We start from the raw sequence: 15,587 nt of genomic DNA, 5'->3' as shown, positions 1-15,587 counted from the left end.
CAGCCCGGCTTGTCTTCTTTCTTCTTCTTTGAGGGCCTGGGAGAAAAGGACCTTTGGTGACGTCACTGCGCTTATCACATGGTCCATCACCATGGTGATGGACCATGTGATGAGCGCAGTGACGTCACCAAAGGTCCTTTTCCATTGGAGTGAATGGGAGCGCACCGTGCATGCGCGGCCACCGCTCCCATTCATTTCTATGGGGCCGACAGAAATAGCCGAGTCAGCGCTCGGCTATTTTCGGCGGCTCCATAGAAATTAATGAATGGAGGGCGGTTGCGCATGCGCGGTGCGCCCTCCTCAACTTTCTCTGCTCCGTTCTCCTGCTCCACCTCTGGGACCCGCACCTATCAGACAATGGGGGCATATACTAGTGATGGGATAACCCCTTTAAGGTGTGTTCATACGTAGCAGTTGAGGGGCGTTCAAAACTGCATCAAAACCAGTCTGTCTGCTCTCCTGTCCTGTCTGTTTTAGTTGCCCCGAAATACCTATTCAGTAGCCTTTTTTTTTCTAAGAAATATGAATAGTGCCGTTCCTCTGTTATTCCTCTTGAAAATGTATAAACAGATTAACAACTAGGCATCACGAACTTGTGCGTCCCGTGGCCGTGCTGCGGCCCGCAATTCACGAACACCCACCGTGGGGCAGCGGATCGCGGACCTATTCACTTTAATGGGTCCGCGATCCAGCCGTTCTGCAAAAAGATAGGACATGTTCTATCTTTTTGCGGAACGGAAGTACGGGACGAAACCCCGCAGAAGCACTCCGTTCCGTGCTTCCATTCCGCATCTCTGGATTTGCGGACCCATTGAAGGGAATGGGTCCGCATCAGTGATGCGGAATGCACACGGAACGGTGCCCGTGTTTGCGGATCCGCAATATGGCAACGCAAAGCACACGTTCGTGTGCAAGAGGCCTTACTGTCTTGTACGTGACATGTCGTCGAATCCCTCGACATTTTATGGTGTCCAATCTCTAGGACCCCACCAGTCTCTAAAACTACAGGCCTGCTGGGCTCTTCCCGGTCGGCCGCCTTTTGCATTGCTGCGATTCCTTGAATTTTCTCGGTTCGACTAAAACCTTTCATGACTTGTCTGTAATTAAAATCACGTTCTAATAACAGAACCTTCCAATTATACAGAGAAGAGCAGCGCTAAATAGACGCTGATCATCTCATCCTGCCTAAGCAGTGTGTCGGAGAACACTTGTAGAAGGTTTCCTTTCCTGGACCACCTCTGATAGGCTGACATGTAATGCTGCCTTTGTCCTTTAAAGGGGTTCTCCCAGGACTGATGTAAAAAATGAAAACCAGACATCATATAGTACATGACAAACTCTTTCTAACAAAACTAGAACCAGCCCTGTACCTCACATGGACCCAGATATCTAATCATTCGTTGCTCCAATGGCTAAGCTAAATTTAAATCAAGCTAGCAGCTTAAGAGATGTGTCCTTTCTGCTGCAGCTCAGGACACATGTTCTTTCTGCTGCACCTCTCTCCCTATCACAGCTCAGGAGGCAGTTAAAGGATGAACCTGAGCATGTGCGGCCTTCTCAGTGAGTCGGACAAAGAAGTCAGAAAAAAAACAGACAGCAGGTGGCGCTATACAGACAGATTTTATTGAATAACTCAGTGACTGTGCAAAATTTTTAATGACATCTAATTACAAAAGTATTCAGATCCAGGTGTTGCTTTTCAAAACTGAAGAATATTTGTCGTGCGATAACCCCTTTAAGAGGTTCCTCAGCAGCTGCAGTAGTGATCGCCAGCTCGGAATTCCTCAGTGGCTGTGAATATTTAGATACTTTATAGTAGGTGATGCGTTATCTTATAAATTATATCATATAGATACTGTACATTATATATTCAACTGTCATTGCCTCTATTTTAATTGAAGCCCATGACACAATGCCCAACTTCAGAGACCATGTAAATGCATACTGGCTAAATCTCCCAAAAAGGGGAGACCTCCCAGACTCCCGTAGGTGTTGGCAGATCTCCCGGGGGGTGCGGACCTCTCCCAGGACATCTGAGATCGGCTCCTAACCATATGTGGTATTAGGGCTGCGTCATCGGGCACAGCCCCAGGGGCTGAATACACAATAAGGGGAGAAGGGGTCGTGGCTTGTCAAAATTTGGGGCAACACTGATTGCAGACCATTGCCTCCCAGGTGTTATGCCAAAATGTTGGCATGTATGTGTAAATGCAGTGGGGTATATACAGCGTAGCTCATTCCATGATTCTTTCTCGGCACAAGTCACGTGACCTCATCCCCTTGGTTCTAGTCACGTGATTTATTACCTCTCCATTCAGTCACATGTCTTCATCAGCTCAGATCCAATCACATCGCTTCATTCATTCGGTCTACTGCAGTCACATGATCTTTTCGCCATCACATGATCTCTAGTAGGCACCAGTCAAAACAGGGTCTGTGGAAAGATGGCGGCTGAAGTTCGGTTCTGCAGTCAGTAACCGTAGTTGACAACAGTTCCCAAATTTGCAGGGACTGTCCATAATTTTCATAGCTAGTCATGGCAAAGGTGGGCTGTCCTAGGCTGAAAATGAGTGGGGCTTATATAGGCCTCACCCATAAATGTGGGTTCCAACATATTTGGTGGGTAGGGCTTACATGCCCCTAATTTAGCAACTACAACATTGGTAAGTATGAGTAGCTGTCTTCTGTGTGTCCCTATCAAATATGCAGCAGTGTACTAACCGTGATAAGCCAGTGGTAGGTATATGTGTAAGAGCCCAGGTCCTGGCAACACAGGGGTGTAGAGCAGTGTTCCTGAAAGTACCCCAGTACCCCACTATGCTGCACCTATTATAAGCACAGCATGAGGACAATGTTAGTATCCCCTAGAGACACGGCAGAAAGTAGCCATTAGACGTACAAAGTGCGCGATCTGGGTGTTGGGGGTGGGTCAGCGGTGACAGATCCAGAGGCTCCAACAGGTTAAAAGTCCAAAACTGTTTATATTTCCTCCGACATCCAAGTGGCATCCAAGTTCAACAATCACTTGTATAGTTCCACAGCAAAATCTACACCAACAGCAACAAGAAATCCTTGCCCGGCTGGGCGCTAACTAAAAATTATTATTTTTTTTCTCACCTAGACACTTTCAGCAAACACAGTGAGATCCACTTTACACAGCCAACAGGTCAACCACTTTCCTGGCTCTGACCTTGAATGAGGCACTTAGCCCTGTATTTATTTCCCCAGTAATGATCCCAGCAGCTACACGTTGGTTTGCCTCGAGCTACGAGAAATTATTGTACTGGAGTGGGGAGGGAATGGCAAGTCCCACATACCATCTGCCATTCCATAAAAAATCCTGCCCATAATACACTTTAAAGAAAAGTGCCTGAGCAAACTACCCTTTACTAAAACAACCCAGCTTTTTGGGAATCTTTTTACTTCATCAATCTGAGGACTCTGGGTGAGATATACACCCCCCCCCCCCCCCTTGAGTACTTTACCAGCCACCATACAAAAGGTAGCAGTTGCACAAGTACCCTGTTGCCTAGAGGGGCCCAAAGGCCTCTAGGCCAGACACTAATATTATAAATTGCACTTAGTAGGTTGACATACTGTTACAGATTTCCCATTGGGGTCCAAGAGCTTCTACTTATACCTCTGCCCCACATGGTACACATACCACGGGCTGAGAACCTAGAATGTAGAGTCCTCCATCTAGTAAATGGTAACTTGAGTGTTTGGGCCCTGGTGGCCTAGAGTTGGTTGTCTATGTTGAAGCTGCTTTTAACCCAAGGGGTTAATATCCACACGTGGCAGAGACATGCGCTGACACAAAGAGACATACGGTGACACAAAGGCAGGTCAAAGACAGTCTCTCTGTTTATTACAATAAGTAAAGCAGTTTATACATCTTCAGGGGGGGGGGGGCCCTCTGAGGCTCATGCCATTATTTCATTGGCTAAGAAGGAAAAGGAGATAAGAAAAGAGATAATACTTGGCATCTACGCATTGTGCACTATCTTACAAACTTTGGTATGTGAACTTAATGTAAACATCTGTGTGCTAGCGCCATCTTGTAATGGCGTCTCACTAACATTAATACTGCATACGTCATATGTGACACCTTCAAGGAGGTGCTTTTTTATAGGCAATGAGTATACATGGGTATCCTCCAACTACATCTACTCAGGTGGCAGCTAATTCTAAATGATGAGACACGCCATAATATGCATATATCTAAATCAGGGTTTGGGTGGAAGTTATTGCCATCTTCAACCCAGTCTGTCGAAACACATGTCTACAGAACCTGCCCTCCTCCATGTAACCCAATCGCATGCATTATGGCCGCAGTACAGTAGCACAGGGCATCACTCCATGTGTTGCCGCAACCCACAATTATATGGAGTCCAATGACAATCCCCATATTTTCATGTCCAAGATCCTAATAAGTCCCTACTATGAGCTCACTTTACTCTCCTCGTTTGGGTTGTTTTCATTGTAGAAAGTATTTTGTCACCTTCGGCCTCGGCCAGAACATCTGGAAGGGTTTGCGTGATGAAGGATTTTTAAAAGAGATGAGGCAAGAACTGAAACCAATAAAGCGTGGGCAGGAGGCTTTTTATGTGGAACATCTGCAAAGATCTTGCTATTTCAGCTCCAAAACAACATGTGATACTGAACACGTTTTGATGAAAGCGAAGAGCACAAGGGAGACATTTAATTCATACCTGTTTCCAAAATATTAAGTAAATTCTATTGTAGGAATGAGTCTATACCTTGAAGACCAAGACTTTGGGGGGGGGGGGGGTTAAAATAAGGAAATGGGCAAAGAAAAGACAAAAATTGACCTCTCCCATTATCCTGCCATGTTTTGCCACTCAGGACAGAAGGTCCTTGGTCTCGATCTTCCTACCAGAACCTTTTGGGTCTGCCTGTTTCTCACCCCCTTATTTGCTAATAATTCAATTCTCCTGGAGAGGCGAGTCCTGCACAGGTTCTCACCACCCAATAGCAAAGTGGATGAGACCAACTGAGGATTAGGCACCTACCCTCAGGGGGTCAAATGCAATGACATTGGGAGCATTTTTGGTATGTAGACCTTGGGACTTTGCCATCTTCACCATACTAAATGCATCTTCATTGGACATAAATTGTAGAACAGCGGTCCCCAACCGCCAGGACCGGGCCGTGGCAATACAGAGGAGTGGAGAAGCCAGGCGCATGCGCGCCTGATACACACAGCGGGCAGCCGTACAACAGGAAGGAAGGAGAGCGTTCCAGAGGACCTTTCATGGGTCCGGACTTTACCAGAGGACCTTTCATGGGTCCGGACTTTATTAACTAAGTAGCAGGACATGAAGAGCGGCGTGCAGGGATCTCCCTGCACTTACTATTATTCCTGGACACTGCTCCGTTCGCCCGCTGTGTGGCCCCCGTTACCGTCTCCCGCGCTGTATGCTAATTACTACTATGGGAACACCAGGGAGGAGATATCAGCTTCTCTTCCTGGCCTGTAGCGCTGTCCGATCACTGCGCAGAGCGTCACAGCCAGGGAGAAAAAAAACCTCACCTTCTCCCTGTCTGTGACGCTCTGCGCTGCGATTGAACAGCGCTACAGCCAGGGAGAAGGAACGCCCAGGGAGAGAAGCTGCTGTCTCCTCCCTAGTGTTCCCATAGTAGGGAGATGGTAATGAAGGCCACAGCGGGCGAACGGAGCAGCTCCCAGATATAATAGTAAGTGCAGGCAGATCCCTGGGCGCCGCTCTGCATGTCCTGCTACTTAGTTAATAAAGTCCGGACCCATGAAAGGTCCTCTTACAGATACAGGAGGAGGGTGCGGCACCTGAGGGGTTAACTGCCGCTGATCGTAGCTCCCTGTCAGAGGTCGGGTGCCGGCTATGTGATTCTGCCGCGCCCAACTCCTGTATCTGTATTAAAGGTTAATTATCATTGGTGGCGCAGTTCCCCCAGTATTAAAAACATTGAAGGCGCAGTGTGCCCCCCCCCCCCCCCAGTATTAAAATCATTGGTGGCAGTGGCCACAGGGTCCCCTCTCCTCATTGGTGGCAGTGGCAGCTTCTAATCGGAACCCCAGCAGTGTAATCCCGGGGCTTTGATCGGTTACCATGGCAGCCAGGACACTACTGAAGCCCTGGCTGCCATGGTAACCTCCCTGCTGCTGTGTGCACAAGGGAGAGTGTGAGGTCCTATTAACCCTAATAGAGCTCTATCAGGGTGAATAGGACAAGGGATGAAAAGATCCCAGGTTCTAGCCTCTAAGGGGGGAAATAGTTATTAAGTAAAAAAAAAAAAACACCAAAATATTAAGTATAAATCACCCCCTTTCCCAATTTTACATATGACATATATAAATAATAAATAAACATATTACATATCACCACATCTGAAAAGTCCTAACTATTAAAATATTTAAAAAAAAATCCGATGTGGTGAGTGCCGTAACAAAAAATAAAACCCTAAACTCCCCCCCCCCCCCCCCCCCCCGCCGATCCCTAGGAAAATTGTCTTGCATGAAACTGGTCCTTAGTGCAAAAAAGGTTGGGGACCACTGTTGTAGAAGACTTACAGTAGTTCATTGAAGGGGATGTACAGGAAAAACATGGCTGCTTTCTTCCAAAAACAGTGCCATACCTAACCGCAGGTTGTATGTGGTATTGAAGCTCAGCAATATTGAAGGGCTAGTCACACCATAAGAACTTAGCAACTATCTGACTGCTGGGGCCACCACCAATCATGAGAAGAGGTTCCTCCGTAAGTGGAGCGGAGGTCGCACATGAACAGTTATTTCTGCCAGTCCCATAGAGACTAATGGAGTGGCAGGGCGCTTGCGCAAACATTGCTCCATTTACTCCGGGGAGTCCAGGATCCTGTTCTCATAATCGGTGGGAGTCCCAGTGGCCGGCCCTTTGGTTAGGGGATACACTCTTATGGTGGGACAACAACCCTTTGGACTTGAATAGTGCTGAGGCGCAATACCACATGCAACCCATGGTCAGGTGTGGTGCTCTTTTAGAAAGACTCCCTCTATCCTAGAGGACCCCTTTAAAGGGGTTATCTAGGTTGTGCCCCAATCCTCCCCCGCGGCCACCACCGGGAGCATGTGATGTACATTGGTCTTGTGATCCTAGCCTGGTGTTAGTATCCGCAGCGTATGTGTGAATCTCCAGCAAGCAGCGTTTTTTCTGTCCGCAATGTGGTGCGGAGCAAGACGGATCCATCCTGACACACAATGTAAGTCAATGGGGACGGATCAGTTTTCTCTGATACAATATAAAACGGATCCGTCCCCCATTGACTTTCAGTGGAGTTCATGACGGATCCGTCATGGCTGTAGAAGACATAATACAACCGGATCCATTCATGACGGATGCATGCGGTTGTATTATGGTAACGGAAGCAGTTTTGTAGATCCATGACGGAAAAACGCTAATGTGAAAGTAGCCTAAGTGCAAGACGACAGGACTTTGTTTTCAGTCTTGCAAAACGGGAACCAAACGGATCCGTTATGATTGCAAATAGACTTCTATTATGATGGATCAAAACGGAATGCCTCTTAAAGGCTTCCGTTTTGACTTCCGTCTTATGGATTCCGTTATTTTCCGTTATAACGGAAAACAATGACGGAATCCATAATGGGGATGTGAACCCGCCTTAACCCTATTTTCCTGAGATCAGTAATGAGATTGCCTTGGATTCTGACACTGCATAGCACTCTGATTTTTTTTTTTTTTTAAGACAAATGGGGAAAAAAATATAAAAGCATACAAATAATTGCAAAATAAAGTCATAAAAAATAATAGCAAACTAAAAGCATAACAAAATAATAGCAAAATAAAAGCATAAAAATAATAGCAAAATAAAAGCATAAAAATAATGGCAAAATAAAAGCATAAACAATAATAGCAAAATAAAAGCATAAAAATAATAGCAAAATAAAGTCATAAAAAATAATAGCAAACTAAAAGCATAACAAAATAATAGCAAAATAAAAGCATAAAAATAATAGCAAAATAAAGTCATAAAAAAATAGCAAACTAAAAGCATAAAAATAATAGCAAAATAAAGTCATAAAAAATAATAGCAAAATAAAAGCATAAAAATAATAGCAAACTAAAAGCATAAAAATAATAGCAAAATAAAAGCATAAAAAATAATAGCAAACTAAAAGCATTAAAAAAATGTATTATTTGACCGCACATCGCCCGCATTCTCATAGAAAATGCCTTGTGGACAAGGATAGGACATGTTCTATTTTTTCGGGATCAGAATTGCGGACCCGGAAGTGCAGATCCGCAATTCCGGATCCAGGCAGCACATCGTGCTGCCCCATAGAAATGAACGGGTCTGCAATTTTGCGGAACGAAATTGCGGATGTGTGAATGGACCCTAATGGTCACATCGCTGGGGGTGCAGGTGCTTAAAATTCAACCGGTTTCCAGAAAGAGCGAGTGTAGCTCTGATTGAGAGTCAACATACTAGTGTAATATGTTATCCATGTATATGAACTCAGTTTCTAATGAACGTATTTGCCAAATCAGTGGAAAGATGAAATTATAGTTTCCAACTTCTGCCGGTTTTATGGTCCCGAAACGCGCTGTAAAATTACTTTTTTTCATATAAAACCTCTACACAGATCTCCTCAACCACCACAACAATGGCGTGCGGAGGCCCCAGATTCTCCTTCCCGATGTCATGTAGAGCCCTAAAAATTAAAACTCCCGGAACATAACATAACTCAGGAAACTCAATCGTGGGTGTGGAGCCGGGAAGTTGCAAATTCACATTATCACTCGAAATGACTTCATTTTAAAGAATTTACCGTTCCTAAGAGGGTGATCTCACCCCCAGGCCAATTATATGAAATTAAATTTTCTACTTCTTTACGTATTTTTCCATGATAATCAAGGCAGGGGGGTATTGGAAAACACAACAGGCAAGGAACGTAAAGTTTCAAAAAAAAAATCTCTCCATCTATATGAATAAAAACGACCCTCATAGTAATTTTGTATGTATATATACATACAGGGGTGCACCTAGCCTTTCTGCTGCCTGAGGCGAAAACTTAAATGGCGCCCCCCCCATGCCAATTTCTTAACCTAATCCCTTTACCACAATGAAAGCGCTCATTGCCCATGGCCCTTCAGCTGCCCCCCTCTTGGACCTTCCTGGTGCTGCCTGAGGCGATCGCCTCACCTGGCCTCATTGGTGGTGCACCCCTGTATATATATTGCAATTTTGGTTGAGGTATAGGTATACGGAGATATACTATTTTACATGGCCAGTCTTATGTTAAATGGTGGCCCTATGGTGTCTGCTCCCCATATGGTGTACAGTCATACAGTACACAAATAACCATACCAAGAAATACCTAATTTTAAAGGGTTTTCCCAGAGTACGACCTATTCTCAGGATAGCTCATCAGTATCAGATCAGTGAGGGTCCAACACCCGGCACCGCTACCAATCACCAGTGAGCACCTCCTCACATCTTTCCAAGCACAGCGCCGTTCATTGTGTAGTGGCTGTGCTTGGTATTGCAGCCCAGGGCCATTCACTTGAATAGAACTGAGCGTCGCCTAGGCCACGTTGCCGACAAAAACGTGACATCACTGGCCTTTCAAGAGTCCGCAGCGCCCTGGCCTCTTCAAGTAGCTAATCAGATGGGGTGCTAGGAGTCAGACCCCACCAATTAGATATTGATGACCCATGCACAGAAAAAGACATCAGTGTTCTAGTCCCGCAAAACCTGCAAAATATAGAAAATATAGTGCTCAAATAACACTTCCATACAGTTGTTGCCACCATCCAGTACAGTAAAAACCACCAAATGGTACCAACATATGGTGACCAAATAACAGCTTCCTATATAATGTAATAACAAAAACTCTACTATACAGAGTGTCTAAATAATACTGCTATAATGGTGAATTAAAAGGGGTTATCCGATATCTAAAAAGATCCCCCCCCCCCTTCCTTCAATGCCCGGGCCCCTTGTATGGATTATACTTGCCTGCTCCCCGGCACCTGCGACGCTCTGGATACTTGCACGGCCGCCACTGCTTGAGGCTGGTCACCGCTGCAGCGATCAACGCAGGTGCCAGGAGCAGGTAAGTCTAATCCATACAAGGGGTCCAGGCATTTGGGGGGGGGGGGGTCTTTTAGATATCGGCCATCAGTGAAGTAGGAGACGGATGTATTAACAAATCAGATTTAAATCAGAGTTTGTGGAGGCACATATGCAGCGGGCGCCTCCCCCCACGGCCCTCTATATAACGCGTCCCAGGTGTAGGAAATGCCGAGTGGTATGTTGAGGCCTAAAATGTCTCTTTATTGTGTGTCACGCTGCTCCTACCTGTGTACGGCTAGACCCCAGGCTTTGGCTCTGAAGCAATAAATAGGGGAAATAATTGAGGGATAAAAGAATAACTTGAGTCCAGACCTTTGAGATGAAGTTCAATGGCAGCTTTACTTGAGTAAACGTTTTTCCAAAACAGATATCTTTGTTCCAGCAGGCTTTAGCCTTAACACTGGCAGGCAAACTCCACTCCGCTATATCTGTTTCTCTCTGAACCTGCTGTACTGACAGGCTGGCTGTATAACTCAGCTTCTTCTGTATGCTGCACTTCACTTTGTAGTCTGACTCTAGGTTATGCCAGGGAACTTTTCTCCTGGCTCCTGAGGGAGAGAAGTGCCCCTGCACATCCTTCCCCTAGCTGGGGGTAAGCTAGACTGACTCTAACTGGTCCCCACCCTTCCTGAAGGAAGTAGGACAAGCCCACTTCTCTCCAGAGAGGAGGGGGGGGGGGTTAGAATGGAATGGAAGGTTCCATTCTATCTAAGTATAGCTCTGCTAGGTTTGTTGCCATCTGCTGGTGAACCAGGCACATTACATGAACAGTTACATAATATTAGAAATGCACAGTGTGGAGGACCTGGAATAAATGCATAAGATGACATAAGGTTAGACCTGGGGTGTTGCACATAGGTCTGCCTAGGAGCTGTATACATTAAACGGTAAGCCTGGTTTACCTGTATATGATATCCACGTCTGTTTCTGTGCTTCTCTTCATGTTAAAAAGGGCATCTGTCAGCAGTTTTGTACTTATGACACTGGCTGACCTGTTACACGTGCACTTGGCAGCTAAAGACATCCGTGTTGGTGCCATGTTCATATGTGTCCGCATTGCTGAGAAAAATGCTGTTTTACTATATGCAAATGAGCCTCTAGGAGCAACGGGGGCGTTGTCATTACACCTAGAGGCTCTGCTCTCTCTGCAACTGAAAAAAAACAAATATGACCATGGGTATCCCTGCCGAAAAAGTACCAATAAGTATTGCGGCTACATATAGGGACCGTCCACACAAAAATAACTTGGTAAGGCTCACTGAATCTATGACTGAAAACTAAAAAAAACTAGAGCTCATAAACAACCAATTGAGAAAAATACTTTATTGTTACATAATAAATATAGTATATGTTGCCATTAAAAAAGAGCGAAGGGGACAGAAAAAAAACACCATCCCGGCATAGTCAGACCACTGGAATAAAGGTAGAATACATATAGTCAAAAATCCTTGAGTCAAGTGCATAGCATACTCCTAAATAATAAGGTGAGCCCACAGCATAAATAACATGGATAGGACAGAAATGGACCAGCAATTGGCGGAAAAAGCCAAAAATACAAAGGTCCTCACACAAAAAGCATTGTGGATGACATGTGCACAGTCCCCGGACAAAGGCACGCCGAAACGCGCTTCGGGGTAACGCCATCCCGTCAACATTTTTTTAGTTTTCAGTCTCTCTGCAACTGCCACGTCCTCTGTACTTTAATTGACAGGGCCAGACAGTGAAAGCGTCTTCATGCCTGGCCCTGTCAACCTAAGTACAGAGGGCAAGGGTCAGTAGACCATTATTAATGCGCTTTTGGCCCCAGACGGTATTGGCGCTGTCACTATGATTATTTTTTCCTAATTTTACAACATTTTCAATGTTTTGAAAAGACTTCCATTCACAGTTCATGGACAAATGACATCATTATTTTCCTAGCAGGGCCGCTATGTGACAGAGCTATAGCGGAGGATGAGCCAGAGGGGGAATGTCCATAACTCACAGGCAGCTGACCGTAAAATGTACGCAGTGGGTCCGTATAACATAGAGGGGGCTCACAAAGTGAACGCAACATTTAACTATAAAATGGACCATGAGAGTTAGTTTTGATAATCGGATTGTACATACACCGCCATTAAAGGGCTGGTCTGCATTGGGTAGTCCCTTTTTATTAGAATGGTCTCTGGACACTAGACTAATCACTGGGTGTTCTTTCAGTCCCTCTAGCGATCAGCTATAATCGATGTTCATTTACCCTGCAGCGAGTGTGTATTTTTCCTGCAGTGCCACCACTGGTGAAATGAAGTATTACTAAATTTTCTTTTAAATCAGTGGGCTGACCATTCAAAGCATGGACAAGCTGGGTCCTCCAAAGCAAGAGACACTCTTTGCAACCTCTCTTTGCTCTGGCTTATAGATAAGGGTCTTAAACAAGCCCCCCTATTAACTTAGAAGTACAAGTATAGTAGAACGGGTTTTTCTGGGACTTAGATATTGATCAATATCAGAATATCTGGCACCACCACCAGGGGCGTAGCTAAAGGCTCATGGGCCCTGGTGCAAGAGTTAGGCTTGGGCCCCCCTTCCCTCAGTGCTTTGTGTGTCTTCTTATGCAGTACAAGGGTCTTTGGGCCCCTCAGGCTCCTGGGCCCGGTAGCGACTGCTACCTCTGCACCCCCTATAGCTACGCCCCTGACCACCACAGATAAACTGTTTCCGGAAACTATACATTGGACGGACGATTGAGGGGGTTCTCCAGTTTAGAGATATTGATGACCTATTCTCCGGATAAGTCGTCAATATCAGATCGGTGAGGATTCGACACCTGGTACTCCCACCGATCTGTAGTTTCAGGCTTCCGCGGTGCCGGAGGCTTTACAGCGTGTGGAGCTGGAGGCAGACAGCGCCATACACTGTGTAGTGGCCGTGCCAGGGTACTGCAGCTCAGCTTACATTCAAGTGAACGGCAACTGAGCTTTAATTAAAGGGGTTTTCTCATCTCAGACAATGGGGGCATATCACATATGCCCCCATTGTCTTATAGGTGCGGATCCCACCATTGGGACCCGCACCTATATCGAGAACGGAGCCCCGAAAGTTAAGGAGAGCGCACTGTGCATCCATTCATTTCTATGGGGCCACCGAAAATAGCCGAGTGCTGGCTCGGCTATTGCCGTCTGCCCCATAGAAATGAATGGGATGCATGGGCCGCACATGCACGGCACGCTCCCATTCACTTCTATTGGAGAGGCGGGGATTAGCGCTTGGTGGTGGATGGACCCCGAGAAATCTGGGGTCCTCCAGCCACAGCGCTCCCCGCTCCGTTCTCGATATAGGTGCGGGTCCCAGCGGTGGGACCCGCCATATCAGAAAATGGGGGCATATCCTAGCGATATGCCCCTATTGTCTAAGATGGGAATACCCCTTTAAACAGTGTATGGAGTCTTCTCCTTCCGCTCTGCACCCTGGCAGCCCTCGGCGCGGCGGCAGCCCAAAAACAGCTGATCAATGCAATCCTTTTTTAATGAATACTCTACAATAACTTTATTCTGCACCGCTTCCCCTTGTGCCCATCAAGAAGAGACATATTCCCACTGATTCACTTAGAGCTGAGGGTACGGAGGGCTATTCATTGACATGACGGCTGAAGGGCTGAGGACAACATCTGAATGAATGAACCGCACTCATTAACCTCTTTACAATATATAGCATTATTGTCCCATCATCCCGGATGAGCTCCTCTAATTATAACATTTGGGCAATGAACAAAAGAGCTTTAAGTAAATGGAAGCTGAACTTCTACGGGTGATTAACGCCCATGGGCAGCGAGCAGCTCATAGGCCCACGCTGTCTGGCGAGTAGAGATGATGAGAGTGATTGGCAGGGAAGCAGAGGTGGAAAAATGTCTCATAAGATTCTTCTGTAGACGAGTCTACTGTAGACATGCACACTTGGCTCAGCTGAGGGTGCATGTTTCTTTTAAAGGCCTTTTCTGAGACTTTTATACTGATGACCTATGATCAGTATCTGATCGGAAGGGGTCCGACACCCATGACCCCCGCCGCTCATCTGTTTGTGAAGGCACCAGCGCCCTCGTAGCATGGCAGCCTTCTCTCAGCTTACTAACAGGGTTGCCATGAAATTTCTGGCCAGTCCGTAAAATAGTTTTTCTGTGTCCGTGAACCAAATTGGATGTGTTCGTGATTTTTTTTTTTTTTTTTTTTTTTTTTTTTTTTTTTTTTTTTTAGGCTGGAAGTACTGGACTAGATTATTTCGGTGGTAATTATCATCATTTTACAGCTCACAGTAAATGCAGGTAAGGAGTTCTTATAAGTATATGGATTGCTTATAAACTTGATCACTAATTATGGTTTTCCAGTTTGTCCATAAAAAATGTTGGCTGTCCGTGATTTTGTGATAAGTTGTCCAGAAAAAAAAAAAATTCTGGTTGGCAACACTACTCATCAAGCACGGCGCCATACCGTGTATAGTGGCCGTGCTTGGTATCGCAGCTCAGCCCCATTCACTCCGATGAACGTGGCATTTACATGGCCTAGGCTAAGCTGGAGAAGGCCGCAGTGCACAGGAGCGCCGTTGCCTTCTAAAGCATCTCCTCCACTTGTTCCCGCAGCCGGCATCGTCTTCTTTCTTCTTCTTTCAGGACCTGCAAAAGGACCTTTTTTTTTTTTTTTTAAATCAGATCATTTTTATTGTAGAAATGTACAACAATAAAGCATTGTTTGCAAAAGGACCTTTGATGACGTAAGCGCAGGTCCTGCTGTATAAAAATAGAAGATCCTTCTATCTTCATTTAGCAGGACCTGCGCTGACGTCACTACACTCACCAGGTGGTGAGCGCGATTACGTAATCAAAAGGTCCCTTTGCAGGTCCTGAAAGAAGAAGAAAGAAGACGATGCCGGCTGCGCGAACAAGAGGATGAGGTGAGTTAATAATTTTTTTATTTTTTAACCCCTCAAGCCACATTTTAGTAAGCATTCTGTATTAAGAATGCTATTATTTTCCCTTATAACCATGTTATATTATAAGTACACCTAACCCAAACCCGAACTTCAGTGAAGAGGTCCGGGTACCACATTCCGATTTTTCTCACGCGCGTGCAAAACGCATTGCACTTGCGTGGAAAAAACTGAACATCGGAACGCAATCGCAGTCAAAACTGACTGCAACTGCGTGCTTCCCCCCGCGGGTTTCCCGCAATGCGCGCGCAACGCATCCGGAGCAAATCCGGGACGCCCGTGTGAAAGAGGCCTAAGAGGGAATGCCAGGTCCTACTATAAAGTCCTGAAAATGTCCTAAAACCGACAGACCAAGCCTTTCCTCTTGGGTTTCTAAATGTGAAAAACGTCTTTATTAATAGCATTGGTCAACATCTGAGTCACTGAACTTCCTACTCTGGAGGCTACGCGGTAAACAGCCTTGTGCAATAAATGAAAGACCTTGTAATTTACAAAGA

This window comes from Bufo gargarizans, chromosome 9, assembly GCF_014858855.1.
Source record: "Bufo gargarizans isolate SCDJY-AF-19 chromosome 9, ASM1485885v1, whole genome shotgun sequence".
Taxonomy (NCBI): Eukaryota; Metazoa; Chordata; class Amphibia; order Anura; family Bufonidae; genus Bufo; species Bufo gargarizans.
Note: the sequence above shows the minus strand (reverse complement) of the source record.